This window comes from Castanea sativa, chromosome 5 (assembly GCF_040712315.1).
Source record: "Castanea sativa cultivar Marrone di Chiusa Pesio chromosome 5, ASM4071231v1".
In the NCBI taxonomy this organism is placed as follows: Eukaryota; Viridiplantae; Streptophyta; class Magnoliopsida; order Fagales; family Fagaceae; genus Castanea; species Castanea sativa.
Genome location: NC_134017.1, coordinates 70964456 through 70981716, shown reverse-complemented (window position 1 = coordinate 70981716; position 17261 = coordinate 70964456). Strand labels below are relative to the sequence as shown.

Genomic DNA, 17261 nt, shown 5'->3' with positions numbered 1-17261 from the left:
TTTCCCTCATTTGTGTTTAGTTGGAGGGGTGGAAAAGTGAAAGGATGGAAAACTTTTTTGTTTGGTTGAGATAAAAAAAAAGAGGAAGAAAAATAAAGTCGATATAAATTTATCATTATATCCTTACTAAATATATAAACAAAAAGTAACACATTTATTATTAAAAAAAATTGTATGGACACTTTAATTTTTTTATTTATTTATAAAATAAGCAAATGCTAAAAGGATATTAAAAAAAAAAGATAAAAACAAACAAAAAGAACCAATGTGTACTATCCAAAATTTTATCCACAAAAAAAAAAAAAAACAAAACAAAACAAAAACAAACAAACAAACAAACAAAAAAACCAAAACCAAACCAACGTGAACGTACTATGCAAAACCAGAAGAAATTTTATCCACACAAAAAATAAAAATAAAAAACCGGAAAGACAAAAAGTTGGCTATTGGATGGAGAAGGGCAATTCTATCCAACACACATCTTCCTCATTTTCTCTCAATTTTGGAGATATTGAATTTTGGTGGGCCCAGAGAGAAAATAGTTGGGCCCCACTACTTTTCTCTTTCCCTCTCCCTCCCAACCAAATAGGCTTCCTATTCATTTTCCCTCCTATTTTCCACTCTTTTTTTTTTCATCTTCCTTAAAATCCACCCAACCAAATATACCCTTAATTACACAGAATAAAAATTATGAGAATGGAAATACTAAGAAAGTGCCATTCCCCATCCAAAATTAACCAACCCTATGAGAAATACATGTAGGGAATTTTCACGAATTCCTAAACCTGTGAGAAAAAATAAAATAGAGAAAACACATGCCAAAGAAAATAGTCACACGTACTAAATAGTATTTACGTGGTTCGGCAATTTGTTTACGTCCATAGAGTTACAAGGATTTCACTATTATTAGGGAAAAAATACAAAGTGCGGCTACAGTTCTTTTTACTCTCTCAAAACTGACTACACAAAACCCTAATCACAAAAAACTGCGTTTTATACATCCTGCGCACAGGATTCACAATGGGCTACAAAACGGGGAATGACACGCAACATCCTACGTTTTATACATCCTACGTTTCATACATCCTCCGCTCCATGGACTAAGTCTCAGAAAATCTCTCATTAAAAACCACGCAACATTATTCGGATCGGGTCGGGTCAGGTTGTCAACTGGATCAAACATAAACTAGGTTTCACAAAGCCCAACAATACAATTGACACTCAACATCGATATTGTACTAATGTCAGTTCTAAATGACAGGGAACTTATATTTACGATTTTTTACAGTTTTCAATCCATAAACAAGGGCTATCTGAGTGCTAGAATAGAAGTTCCACCACCTACTAATATAGACTAATTTTGGAAAGCACCTTGTCTAGTCAAACTATCAAGGATATATTTATGTGAATGATGCTTCCTTAACAGACCATCATGATTGGCTTTTATGTTGACCAGACTCAAGCTTCGTCGTTGTCTTGTTTAGCTTTGCTCTACTTCAACGCAAAAATGATGGTTGCTGAGGTAATGGTAGCATTACAGAATAACTGTTAAGCATGAGACCTATTGTAGCCATTGTTGGTCGATTTGCTGGATTTTCTTGAATGCATAATAAGCCAATATGGATGCACCTAATAACTTCATTTCTAGAATAAGAATTTCTCAGAGAGGGATCCAACAATTCCAAGGGTGTTCCATTCGTCCATTGTTTCCAAGCCTGCAGAAACTCGTTAAAAATGCGATGTTCATCTTTCTTCATCACGACCACAACCAAAATAATTTCTAAGTACCCCAAAATTAAAATATCTACTTCATACTTGTTGGGGAAAAATCCTAACCCCCTTTAGGTCTATGTGTGAATTAAAATATATAACTACCGAGCAATAGTAATATTATGGAAACAAAAATTTTAGCAAGCACCACATAAATACAACCACACAGGAACACCAAATTTTATGTGGAAAATCCTCCAGTGTAGAGGGAAAAACAACGGGGCAGCATCGAAAAATATCCACTATGAAATGGAGATTACAACTATTAAGTTTATGCTAAACTTGAGTCCACAATAAATTGGATATACAACAAATAAATCTCAAGAAGTAAATATAATCTCACCACAAAGACAGTAGCAAAATCTTCCTCTAAGTACTCAAACTCTCCATAGTTGTAGCACTCAAAAACTCCATAAGAACTCCACCAATTTATCTTCCTTGTGTGTAACTTGAGCAAAGAAAAATGTTTCCTTTGTCTTTTTTACACTCTCACTGTGTTTCTCTCTATCTCTTCACTCGGGCTACACCTCTCAAGCTAAAGCTCTCTCTGTTCTGTGTTTCTTGCTCACTCTGGAACTCACAAAAAATGGTTGAATATTGCTCTCTATTTTCTTCAGCTCTCCACTAGGCCGAATGGCCTTAGTTTCTTTCCTTTATTTTTCTTCAACGTGTTCAACACCTTTGCTCAGCTTTGCATCACTTCTCATTAAGAGAAGTTAAACTTCTCACAAATCTTGGTCATTTCTCAATAAATGAGAAAGCAAGCTTTGAAGACTTTTGGAGCTTGAAGACTTTTGGAACAAGCTCATAAATGAGCTTTGACAATTATGTGTGATGGAATCCAAGGGTGTCACATGCACCCAACAATCTTCCCCTCCAGCACACTACGAAGGAGATCTTCAATCCAAGTCTTCAGTTAGAATTCATGCCGGCCAACCCGACACAAAGATTTAGCTTCTCTCTAGAAACAACCTTGGTCAACATGTCAACTGGATTTTCATCTGTGTGAATCTTCTCTAATTCAAATGACTGTTGTTCAATAACTAGTCTCAACCAATTGTATCTCACCTCAATGTGCTTTAAGTGTGAATAGTACATAGAATTCTTGCCCAAGTCTATAGCACTTTGACTATCACAATTAACTACATACCCATCTTGCTTTAAACCCAATTCTTAGAGAAACTGTTTCAACCAAAGCATCTCTTTATCTACTTCATTAGCTGCAATATACTCAGCCTCAGTTGTAGATAAGGCAACACACTTTTGCAATCTTGACTGCCATGACATAGCTCCCCCTGCAAAAGTAAATAAATACCCTAATGTAGATTTCATACCATTAAGGTCAACTGCCCAATCTGCATCTACATAACCCTCCAAAACTGGTTTAGTATCACCAAAAGTCAAGCACAATTTAGAGCTACCTCTCAAGTACCTGAAAATCCACTTCATTGCTTCCCAATGATCTTTACCAAGATTAATCATGAACCTGCTGACAACACCAACTACATGAGCAATATTTGGTCTTGTGCAAACCGTAGCATACATCAAACTCCCAACTGCTGAGGAATAAATAGTTGATGCTATGTCTTTTTTCTCTTCCTTGGATGAAGAACAAGATTTCTTTCTTAGCTTGAAATAAGCACCAAGAGGTGTACTGACTAGCTTGGCATGCTTCATTTTGAACCTTTTAAGAATCCGTTCAATATCTTTCTCTTGTGATAACCATAGCTTTTTAGCTTTCCTGTCACGTAGAATCTGCATACCCAAAATTTTTCTTGTAGGACCCAAGTCTTTCATATCAAATGACTTGGACAAGTCCTTCTTCAAATTTCCAATCACACTTGCATCTTATCATACTATCAACATATCATCTATATATAGCAGAAGAATAACAAATTTAACATTGGGAAATTTTCTAACATACACACAATGATTTGCATTTGTCCTTGTGTACCCGTGACCTACCATGAATGAGTCAAACTTCTTGTACCACTATCTTGGAGCTTGCTTCAAGCCATACAAACTCTTCCTTAACTTGCAAACCATTTGTTCTTTCCCTTTCACTTTGAATCCCTCTGGCTAATCCATGTAGATTTCTTCTTTTAAATCACCATGAAGAAAAGCAGTCTTCACATCAAGTTGCTCAAGCTCAAGATCCAAGCTAGCTACTAATCCCAGAACAACCCGAATGGAACTCATCTTGACTGCTGGAGAGAATATCTCGTCAAATTCAATCCCTTGTTTCTGACTGAAACTCTTGACCACCAATCGAGCTTTATACTTCACTAACTTGTCACCATCTTTCTTCAGCTTGAACACCCATTTGTTTTTCAATACCTTCTTACCTTTAGGAAGTTCCACTAAGTCATAAGTTTTATTCTTGCTTAAAGAATTCATCTCTTCATGCATATCCTTCAAACAACTTTGCTTATCCTTATTAGACTGTAATTCCTGAAAACTTTATGGCTTCCCATCTTCAGTAATCATAGTATACTCAGAAGTGGAATATCTAGTCGATGGATGACGCTCTCTAGTAGACCTTCTCACTTGAGGTTCTACCATCTCTAGTGGAGGAGGCTACTCCCCCTGCTCAACACCATTTGTATCTATCACATCATCACCATCTGCTGGCTCATTAGCATTAAATTCAGTTGGATCATCACCGTAATTCTCATCTTGTACCTCTTCCCTATTTATGGCATTATCTAAGGAAGAAGAGGTAGGTGTAAGATCAGGAACATCTTCAACTGTAGCTTTAGGCTTTTCAGTTTTCTCAAAGTCTGCCAAGTTTTCATTCCCATGAAAAACCACATCTCAACTTTTGATCATTTTCTTTTCCTTTGGATCTCATAACTTATAGCCAAATTCTACATCTCCATATCCAATAAATATACAAGGAGTGGATTTGCAATCAAGCTTCGATCTTTGTTCCTTAAGCACATGTACAAATTTCTTGCACCCAAATACCTTCAAGTGAGAGTAAGAAACATTTTTTCCTATCCCTACTCTTTCTAGAATATCAAAACCCAAAGGAACTGATGGAGGTCTATTAATTAGGTAGCATGCAGTCACAACAGCTTCACACCAGAATGACTTAGGCAGTTTAGTCATTTTCAACATACATATGATCTTCTCAACAATAGTGCGGTTCATCCTTTCTGCCACACCACTTTGCTATGGGGTATCAGGAACTGTCTTCTCATGTCTAATGTCTTTCTCGGAGCAGTAACTCTTGAATTCATTAGATGTGTATTCACCTTCATTATCACTATAGAGACACTTCAAAGGCTCCCCTTTCTCATTTTCCATCATGGCATGGAATTTCTTGAAGTGCTCAAATACCTGGTCTTTTGTTTTCAAAACATAAACCCACATCTTTCATGAAACATCATCAATAAATGTAACAAAATATTTATTGCAACCTAAAGTCTCAACATCAATGGGACCACATACATCAAAATAAACAAGATCTAATACATTGGGTTTTCTAGTAGAGGGTATATTAAATGAAACTCTATGCTGTTTACCAAATAAACAAAAGTCACAAGGATTTAACGGCATACCTTTGGCAAAGGGAATGAGAGACTTCTTTGTCAAAATCTGCAATCCTTTTTCACTCATGTGAGCCAGCCGCCTATGCCATAAGTTAGGCGAAGAATCCTCTTGAGCTGCACTAACAACATCCTTACACAACTTTACTTGTGTCTTGTAAAGTGTATAACAAATTTTCCCTCTAACAAACACCAATGATCCTTTGCTAAGCCTCCATTTTCCATCACGAAAATAATTGTCATAACCTTCTTTATCAAGAACATGAGTGGAAATCAAATTTAGGCAAATATCCGGAACATGTCTCACATCCTTCAAAACCAGGGTGTATCCAGTGTTAGCCCTAACACAAATATCACTAATTCCCACAATGTTGGCATAACTATCATTGCCCATCTTCACTCTCCCAAAGTTTCCCGCTTTGTATGAAGTGAATACCTCCTTTCTTGGAGTGACATGGCAGGAAGCAGCTGAATCAATCACCCATTCAACATAAGGATCTGAAACTGTACAACAAGCATCTTGTCCTATGGCTAGGACCTCATCTTCCAACACTATAACAGCAGTGGTATTCTCATCATCCGCCTTTTTCTGATTTTTATCCTCTTTCTGTTTGTTCTTCCAAGGCTTGCAATTCCTTTTTATGTGACCTTCTTTATCACAGTAAAAACACTTGAATTTTCCTTTTGATTCTAACTGACTTCTAGATTTACCTCGCCCTTTAGAACTTCTACTCTTACTTCTCCCCCTGTTCTTTGTGACAAGAGCATGTGCAATAACCTTGCCCATATCCTTTCTTCTAGTTTCTTCATTAAGCAAACTATCTTTAACCATGGCAAGTTGTAACACACCATTTGAAGCAGAATTACTAAGTAACACTACCAAAGTCTCCCAACTGTCAGGTAAGGAACTCAGAATCAATAAAGCTTTCAACTCATCATCTATTACTAGCTTCATTGTAACCATCTGATTAATCAAGTCTTGGAACTCACTATGGTGCTCGGCAATGGACTTACCGTCCTTAAGCTTCAAATTCACAAGCTTTCTAGCAATAAAAGCTTTATTTTGAGCTGTTTTTCTTTCATAAAAACTCCTTAATTTTTCCCAAAGAGCCTCTGCATTTGTTTCCTAAGACACATGGTGAAAAACACTAACATCGATGCATTGTCTAATACACCCGATAGTTTTTCTATTTAATTTCTCACAATCTCTATCTGACATATCACTAGGCTTGGCACTATCACTCTCAATAGGGTCATGCAAATCCTTGCAATAAAAAACATCCTTCATCATCGGCTTCCATATCGAATAATTTGATAACGAGAGTTTAACCATAGTATTCATAGCCATATTCTCCATTTAATCCAACACAAGACAGTAAAACCTAAGCAACCAAAAGCTCTGATACCACTTGTTGGGGAAAAATCCTAACCCCCTCTAGGTCTATGTGTGAATTAAAATATATAACTACCAAGTAATAGCAATATTATGGAAACAAAAATTTTCGCAATCACCACATAAACACAACCACACAGGAACACCAAATCTTACGTGGAATACCCTTTAATGTAGGGGGAAAAATCACGAGGCAGCTTCAAAAAATATCCACTATGAAATAGAGATTGCAACTATCAAGTTTATGCTAAACTTGAGTTCACAATAAATTGGATATACAACAAATAAATCTCAAGGAGTAAATACAATCTCACCACAAAGTCAATAGCAAAATCTTCCTCTGAATACACCAACTCTCCATGGTTGTAGCACTCAAAAACTCCATGAGAACTCCACCAATTTATCTTCCTTATATGTAACTTGAGCAAAGAAAAATGTCTCCTTTTTCTTTTTCACTTTCTCACACTCTCACTGTGTTTCTCTCTATCTCTTCACTCAGGCTGCACCTCTAAAGCTGAAGCTCTCTCTTTCTTGCTCACTCTGGAACTCACACAAAATGGGCAAATATTGCTCTCAGCTCTCCACTAGGCCGAATGGCCTTAGTTTCTTTCTGTTCTTTTTCTTCAACGTGTTCAACACCCTTGCTCAGCTTTGCATCACTTCTCATTAAGAGAAGTTAGACTTCTCACAAGTCTTGGTCATTTCTCAATAAAGGAGAAAGCAAGCTTTGAAGACTTTTGGAATAAGCTCATACATGAGCTTTGACAAATATGTGATGGAATCCAAGGGTGTCACATGCACCCAACAATACTTACATAACTCAAGAGTTCCTCAACAAGTTCTGATTGATGGAAATGTGTATTCTTTTTGCCCCACTTATAATTTATAGATCCAAGGCTCCAAAACTAAACACATCGGACTTTACAAAATATTGTCCATGCATAGTATACTACGGAGATGTATAACCACTACAATTAAGAACCATAAAAATAAATAATAAATAAAAACCTAAGTAAAAAATGTGAAGAAAAGTTCAGAAGGTCAATCATAGTATCAAATTTGTAAATTTTGAAACATCTCATGCTATTCAATGTCCTAAGATAATCTCTCTGACACTCTTTACAGCATTGCTATTTACACAAGTTAGAGCATGCATTGGCTGTGTTAAAGTAATTATATATATTATTCATTTCAATAAATCTAGAACGTAATAAGAAATAAATAAATTTGTTAATTTTGATTATTCAAAGACATATATAATGATTAAAAACTTACAATGTTCCAACAATTCTATTTATATTTGCTTGAGTTTGGTCTTCAGCAAATATCCTGGCCATGCCAAAATCTGAAATTTTTGAGTTCATATTGTGATCTAACAAAACACTACTAGCTTTGACATCACGATAAATAATATCTAAGTCGAGAATCTTCTTGAAGATAAAGAATCCCTCGAGCAATTACTTCTATAATCTTGTAACTGTTTTGACCAATTCAATTCTCCTTGCTTTGCTGGTTCTATAATTTTGTCATAATTTAATACTCAAGTTAGGAATGAGATTCAAATGGACAAGGAGATAATTTCATTCAATTTGAAAACAAAATTTTATTCTCATTATTTCTTAGAATTTCAGCTCCTTGGCATTGATTCAATGTGAGAAGTTCATCACAAGTGAATTTTGAAGGATTTTTTAAGTGATTAGAATTGTTACTCTGATGCTAATCATACTAGACATAAAACTCAGAAAGAAAAATAGCTGGATACAAGTTCAGATGGGCCTAACCAAATAAAAAGTGATCGAGGCTTTTGTTGGGCACATATTCATAAATGAGCAACTTATCTTCTCCTCCCAAACAAAATCCTTAGTCTCGTTAGATTTCTGCGTTGAAGTTTGACTACCAATACAACTTCATTCTTAAATTCTACTGCACCCTGCCCAGATCTTACAGATAATCTTTTCACAGCTATTTGTTCTCCATTGGGAAGGGTACCCTGAAAATATATTTGAACCAAGGTTAAACAATTTTTCTCATTGAACTTCAGTATTAACTAAATTGTACCTTGTAAACGGCACCAAATCCTCCTTCACCTATCTTATCATCATCTGAGAACTTGTTTATGGCAACTTCAATTATATCCAGGTCAAATTGCAAGGACTCTACATTTGGAATTTCGACTTCACCTAGACAACAAACAGTAATATAATGGTTTTTAAAATGAAATTTTCAATTTAAATTGTTTATAGTTATACCACAGAGACCAAAAAAGATAAAAGAAAAGTGATCAAATAATCTTTTATTCTTCACTATTTTCCTCCGGTAAAGTATTGAACTTCCTGCTTGCTCTCCTACGAGGGAAGCAACAGCCAAAGAAGAACAGAACCACAGAAACAGCAATTGGGATAGCAATGGCGACAATTGGTAGCAATAACATTTTGTTTTCTCCTGCATACAACGATATGCATCATTTACTTAGAAAGTTAGATATTTCATCATGAGAAATACTCCTTTAATTTCCAAAATTGCCTCTTGATTTTTCCTTAACAGTTTGTCTCTCATTTTTCCATAACCATTTGTGCCTAATGTCGTTCCATAACGTTTGTGCCTTTGTATCTTTCACTTTCTAGAATTTTCTTTTATAACTCGAACAGCCATTAGACTAAAGACAACTCTTGTAATTCCACTTAGTTAGAAACTATATAAAAAAGAAGTAGACGTGTGGTTTGAATGAGAGAGTGAAAAAAGTGTAAAGAGTGAGAGAACAAAGTGTAGAGAGTTCTCAAGGCAGCAGCCTAACGTTATCTAGCATGTGAGAAAAAGTATTGAAAAGTGCTCAAGGGCGCTGCAGCATTATTTATGAGAGTTTTGTGAAAGGCCGACGCCTTATTTGTGGGAGTTTTGTACGAGGCCGAAGCCTTGTCCATATTCATCCCCTCTTTCTTGTGAGTGTTTATTTTGTTATTCTTCCTATTAAGGCTTTGCAAAGGCAACAAAATGGTATCCAAACTTCTGCTATTCCAACATCTGATATTAATAACAACATATTTTATATACTTACCATAACAGAGGTATCTAAGTTTTTTTCTCTCGCAAGTGTAGAACTCAATCCAGCCGGACATATTACATGGTCTAAAATGGCTAAAAATCACAGGTCTGGAAAAATAATGTTGTCTATTACCGTACCAGCAGGAGTAAGAGGAGGAACTAGAGGTGAAGCAGATGTGACGTTGTAAAATGGGTACATGTTGTGAAAAATCAGTGAAACAATTTGTTTACACAAGGTTTAAAAAATAAAATAAAATGACACAAAAAATTTACATAATTCAGAAATATACTTACATCCATAGGAGGCAAAAGAATAAAGTTTCATTATAATTTTAAAAATTACAACAATAACTTAAAGGCACTCTTATACATACTCAAATCTCAAATACATCATTGATTCTCTCACAAGTAAATAGAGATCACCCTATTAACAAGAGTTGCAGAACACTTTAACTTTCTATCTCTAGCATGCACACACCGAAGTTCTTTGCTATCCGTATCTCATGTCTTGGCTCTCATTTACTCCACCACTGTTTATAGCTAAATTTCAGCCGAAACATCAATAGTTTCAGCACATGAAACTTATCAAGTCAAAAGATGGTGGCCAGTATTTATTGCCAATGGAGTCATACATTTCGGATACAAGGTGAAGCATGTATTTGGTTTGTATGTCAGCTACTCCTTGCCTTTTTGACAATTCCTGAAGACAACATTTAATGCAAGCTACGTGTATTTCTTCATGCATGATATTTGGTTGTCATCCAAACTTTCTGGAGTAATTCTTAGATATTCCCGGAGCACGGAGAATTGTGCTCCCTCCTCTCACATTCATGATAGAGTTTGCTCATTAAATTCATAATGGGGTCCACCATAAATGTGAGAGGAGAAAGCACCATTTCACTATACTCCGGGAGTACCTAAGAATTTTCCAACTTTCTGACATAGGTATGCAAGCCACTTAATGGCTTGTTGGCTAATGGCAAACCACTAAGTTTGACAATTCAAGCCATTCCAACAGTACGGTTCATATCTAATATTAAAACTTGGGAGCAGAGAACTCTTCCACCTTCTTTTCCATTACAACACGTAGGAAGAGCTCCTATGACAGCAGGGGCGGAGCCGCCTTATGTCAGAGTGGTCCTCCAGGTGGTTCCAGGGTCACCTTAACTTGAAAAAAAAAATTATATATTATAATTTAAAATTTTACATTTATCTACTTTTTAAAAAAAATTAGAAACACCTTAAATTCTTTTTATATCAATAAAATTAAATTTTGGTTCATAATTTGAGTAACTTAACAATATTTTAAGGTTTTTCAAGTAAAAAGAAACCACGTGCTTTTATATTCTTTTAAGCTTATACTACAACTTTACTTTTAGTTTTTGCTTTACCTAACATACTGTTATTGTACGACTACTTTTTTTTCAAAAACATTATAATATATATTATATAACTAATTGGTCAAAGTCATGTAAATTTAGCTTTTTTTTATTGTACAACTACTTTTCTTTTTTCTTTTTTTTGATAATTTTCATTAAAAAAAATAGTAGTTTTAGTTAATTAAGTGAATAAACTTAAAAAGTTACTTAATTTTTATATAACATCAATTAATTCATTATATATATATAATTAACTTTTTATTTTTATGGTTATAATTAAACATGTGATTGTCCATTCTAGGGAAATTTAATTAAATTTACATGAAAAGTGTCAGTAAATATTATGTTTTAACATTGTGCTATCATATTAGTGGTAATAAACTTATTATATTTTTATTTATATAATTTAAAATTTTATTAATTATATTATTTATGACGTCATCGGTTCGACCATCGGTCAGATCTCGGTTTGACCAAAAAACTAGTAATCAGTCTCTTTTTTGATTCTTTCACCGTACTGGTTTATAAAACCATGGAAAAAAATCCAAAAAAACAAAAAAAAGTTGAACGAAAATCTGGAAAAAAAAATTATAATAAAACCACTAACAAGGCCCAAACCAAATGCCAATAGAAAAGCCCAATACAAGATCAATCTCATCTCAGACTAAGACTATTGTAGGGTCTTAGACTTCGGCCGAGAGCATGGGGCTTTGGCCGAGATCATGAGTAGTCCAAGTCCGAGGAGGAATATCTCCTCGGATAAGCTAAACGCAGATCAGATATAGATCCTAATGATCAAAGTGACCTTCCAAGAAGTTCTAATGATAGGGACGAGCATTATGAACATACAAGAGGGATAAGGACTCAAAAATATCTAAGGAAAAGCTGCTACACCGCATTGAATGCCCTGCAGCTAACTTTCTAACCGCATTTATGTGGAAAAGACCCCTGAACAGTGCTACCTCGGCAACCACAACTCATAGAAGGCCAGAAAGGGTGTCTGATGGGACAAACACTCAAGTGGTGGCTCAAAGAATCAACAAGTGTAGGATTAAGATCATCCAAAAGGAACTATATAATGGAAGAGGCCCTTCATGAAAAGGGGATGAAAAAAGGAGAAGAGAAAGCACTGTAGAAATCTCAACAACTCCTGTAACCATTGTCATCCAATATATATTAGAACAAATCTCCTTGAACTGTGCCGAGGACAAACTTTCTTGCACAAACTGGGTGTAATTCTTGTTGGCTCATCATCCAAAACCATATTAACTGTTATTCATGCACTAAAGTCTAACTCTCTGACTCACTCTCTACAAATTTATTGTATTGGGTTCACTAGGCCAAGATCCCTTATATTTTGGGCTTGGTCTGAAAATCATGTCCCTACAATTGGCGTCATCTGTGGGAAGAGCTTATGTGATAGTAAGTGCAACAGTTAAATATGGTAGGATAAGGCCCCCATCAGCAAGAGTCCCTGGGGAAAGCCATTATGGTGGCCAGTTTACTATGTGAGCAAGTCACTACATGAGGCACACACAGTTGTTGTCCTAACTTAGCTTCCGCTCAGGTTTATACTACGAAGTGCTAATTATACAGAGAGGATTGCTGAATGAGGCACAGCTCTAGGGGCTTCTGGCATCAAGTACATGCCTCGTACCTTTGTCAAGGGCCAGGTCCTCGCGAATTCAGTGACCGAGTTCGCTGAACCTCCATTAGAGGAAGTGGCAGCAATACATGAGCAATTCAAAGGGGCTCTGCGGCAGGGCTAGTTCTTGAAGGTATATATTGATATCTTCTAATCTATTGAAGTGGTTAAACAGAACCTTAACTATGCCGGGTCCTCAGACCTCCTGCTTTGAGGAAATTAACACATCTTTGAAAGTGGTTAAACAAAATCTTAGCTATGCCGAGTCCTCGGACCTCCTACTTTGGGAAAATTAACAAACACTAGCATCTTTAGAAGTGGTTAAATAAAACCTTAGCTATGCCGGGTCCTCGGACCTCCTGCTTTCGAGAAATTAACGCACACTAGCATCTTTAGAAGTGGTTAAACAGAACGTTAACTATGTCGGGTCCTCAGACCTCCTGCTTTGGGAAAATTAACACATCTTTGAAAGTGGTTAAACAAAACCTTAGCTATGTCGAGTCCTCAGACCTCCTACTTTGGGAAAATTAACACACACTAGCATCTTTAGAAGTGGTTAAACAGAATCTTAGCTATGCCGGGTCCTCGGACCTCCTGCGTTAGAGAAATTAATACACACTGGCGTCTTTAGAAGTGGTTAAACAGAACCTTAGCTATGTCAGGTCCTCGGACCTCCTGCTTTGAGGAAATTAACACATACTAGCATCTTTAGAAGTGGTTAAACAGAACATTAGCTATGTCGGGTCCTCAGACCTCCTGCTTTGGGGAAATTAACACATCTTTGGAAGTGGTTAAACAAAACCTTAGCTATGTCGGGTCCTCAGACCTCTTACTTTGGGAAAATTAACACACACTAGCATCTTTAGAAGTGGTTAAATAGAACCTTAGCTATGCGGGTCCTCGGACCTCCTGCTTTGGGGAAGTTAACACTCCATAACAACTCTCAAAGTATCATGCCTCGGTCCTCAGACCAGATGATGTGGGAAAGTTAACACTCCATGACATCTCTCTTCAAGTGTTTGAACTATAACTCAATCATGCATCGGTCTTCGGACGAGATAATGTGGGAAAGTTAACACTCCATGACATCTCTCTTCAAGTGTTTAAACTATAACTCAATCATGCCTCTGTCCTTGGACCAGATGATGTGGGAAAGTTAACACTCCATGACATCCCTCTTCAAGTGTTTACACTATAACTCAATCATGCCTCGGTCTCAGACCAGATGATGTGGGAAAGTTAACACTCCATGACATCTCTCTTTAAGTGTTTAAACTATAACTCAATCATGCCTCGGTCCTCGGACCAGATGATGTGGAAAAGTTAACACTCCATGACATCTCTCTTCAAGTGTTTAAACTATAATTCAATCATGCATCAATCCTTGGACGAAATGATGTGGGAAAGTTAACACTTAATGACATCTCTCTCAAGTGTTTAAACTATAACTCAATCATGCCTTGGTCCTCGGACCAGATGATGTGGGAAAGTTAACACCCCATGACATCTCTCTTCAAGTGTTTAAATTATAACTTAATCATGCATCGGTCCTCAGACAAGATGATGTGGGAAAGTTAACACTCCATGGCATCTCTCTTCAAGTGTTTAAACTATAACTCAATTATGCCTCGGTCCTCGGACCAGATGATGTGGGAAAGTTAACACTCCATGACATCTCTCTTCAAGTGTTTAAACTATAACTCAATTATACCTCGGTCCTCGGACTAGATGATGTGGGAAAGTTAACACTTCATGACAACTTTCAAAGTGTTCAAACGGAACCTTAGCTATGCATGGCTCCTCGGACCACATACTTTGGGGAATTAACATTCCATGATATCTATTTGTTTCTCACTAAGTGTCAAGACAAACCCAAGATTATAATCAAATCCTTAGATTGGTAGCTCTGAAATGAGCAATTTACAGTACAAATATGGGGCACGTGAAACGGCACTCCCCTGGGTGTAAATCAAAGGATCAAAGCATAATTAACTCTTAAGACTTCAAAACCCAACTTTTTTTCTCGGATGAGAAGAAAAAACCGGAGTTTTGAGGGGTTATTGTGGGGTCTTGCACTTCGACCAAGAGCTTGGGGCTTTGGCCGAGATCGTGAGTAGTCCGAGTCCGAGGAGGAATATCTCTTCGGATAAACTAAACGCAAATCAGATATAGATCCTACTGATCAAAGTGACCTTTCAAGAAGTTCTAATGATGGGGATGAACATCATGAACATACAAGAGGGATAAAGACTCAAAAATATCTAAGGTAAAGTTGTTACACTGCATTAAATGCCCTGCAGCTAACTTTTTGACCGCAATTATGTGGAAAAGACCCCTGAACAGTGCTACCTCGGCAACCACAACTCACAGAATGCCAGAAAGGGTGTCTGATGGGACAAGCACTCAAGTGGTGGCTCAAAGGATCAATAAATGTAGGATTAAGATCATCCAAAAGGAAATATATAATGGAAGAGGCCCTTCATGAAAAAGGGATGAAAAAAGGAGAAGAGAAAGTATTGTAGTAATCTCAACAACTCCTATAACCATTGTCATCCAATATATATTAAAACAGAGCTCCTCGGACTGTGCCGAGGACAAACTTTCTTGCACAAACCGGGTTTAATTCTTGTTGGCTCATCATCCAAAACCATATTAACTATTATCCATGCACTAAAACCTAACTCTTTGACTCACTCTCTACAAATTTATTGTACTGGGTTTACTGGGCCAAGATCTCTTATATTTTGGACTTGGTCTGAAAATCGTGTCCCTACAACTATCACAACTCCAACATCAACACGATTACGTTTTTAATTCAACAAATAATTTTTTTTTTTAAAATCCTCACTACCTCAATGCCTCACAAATTCACAAGTTATTAAACAATTTAAATTAAAACTGAATCAAACCTAAAGGCTAAAAGGAAATAAGAAACTCATTGACTCTCCCCAGCCATCGTCGTCCATCCCTGTTCAACAACACTAACAACAATCATAACTAAACTCCACAAGCTTTATGTTGTAAAATTTTATGTATTTACATTTTTTTTTATTGTTGTTATTCTCAATATATAATTTTTTTTTATTAAATTGTGTAATTTATATTTCGGAGAAAGAGAAAACACCTAAAGCAACCAGTCTGGCGTGCCAGACCAAGACTGTACAGCGACTTTGAACTCGTGAATTCATCTTCTTCCGTCGCAAAATTCTTATCTGAATCAGAGTTTGAAGCTCTCGTCGCCAAAGACTTCATTGCGTTGGCCAACACATCGTTAAACCGATCGTTCTCTACCTCTGTGATATTCTGCGTGCTAATCAAAAATATTGCAGGGACTTCGTTGATGGTAGCGAAGATGGATTGGTTAGAGTAACGAAACAGGTACTCGTCGTACCATATTATAGCGACTTTGTCTAGAGGGCATCGCCGCAATATATCTCTGCCTGCAGTGGCGACGCAATCTTGACAGACTGCGGTGTTGACCTCTCCACGACAAAGGAAGAGACCAGAGACCACGTCTTTAGCTGGGTTGTCCCCAGCTGAGGCGTTATAGAATCCATTGTTGTTGCTGTAGCTTGTGGCGTTTGAGGTAAGAGAAGAGAGGACAAGGTTGAGGTTGGTTTGGTAGGTACTGTTAGCGATGAAGAATGTCGAGTTTGAGCAAAAGTGAGCGCTGTAAGTGGGTGCTAATTCAGTTTTGGTAAGGCTAAAGAAGGTAATTACCCAGAGAGACAAAAGGAGCATGATAAATTTGAAATAACGCATTTTGGTTATACCTCTTAACAAGTACACCAATTGCAAGGTCACCCAATATTTGTTCAATTTCATGTGTAATTATTTTGTTTTTTTTGGGTAAGTTGGGCAATGGAATAAAGTCATAAAGATAAAAGATTTGGTGATACGACGAGGATACGGGTGCCGAATATTGAGTAGTGCGGGTGTGGTCTCTGCACGCAAGTGAACCAAAGCAACTTTAGTGTTCCTAGTTCAGAAGTTTGACTGTTGACTTTGACTTATTTTGTGGAACATGTCCCAAAAGTCAAAATTTAAAAAATTACCTATCACGCTCAGTTTTTGTGTAAATTCTAATTTTGGACTCCGTTTATTCATTTGAAATTCTAAAATTGTCCAATTGGCATATTCTCTATTGTGGTTTCCTTAAAAGCATTCTTTTAGGTATTTTTAATGATTTTTTTCATGCTTATTCAACCTTAAACCTTCGTCAAGCTTCCTCCTTGAGTTTGGGAATATGTTAGAGATATGGAGTTCATTCTCTTATATATACTCATTTTATATTTTACTGTAATATAGACTTTGTATTACACTTATACATAATAAAAATGTAATCTTTAAGGATTTCCTCAGTAGATGTAGGTTGTTAAGGCTGAACCATGTAACCTTGTGTTCTTGTGTTCCTATTTTATACTTCATCTTTCACATTTACTCCAACATATATAACATGGTATACACATTAAAGCTAATAT

At 36.4% G+C, this 17261-nt stretch overlaps 1 pseudogene; it reads right to left on the bottom strand.

The window, feature by feature from the left end:
* Positions 1-1430: 1430 nt before the first annotated feature.
* Positions 1431-16542, bottom strand: LOC142633989 (cysteine-rich receptor-like protein kinase 25; annotated as a pseudogene).
* Positions 16543-17261: the final 719 nt, after the last annotated feature.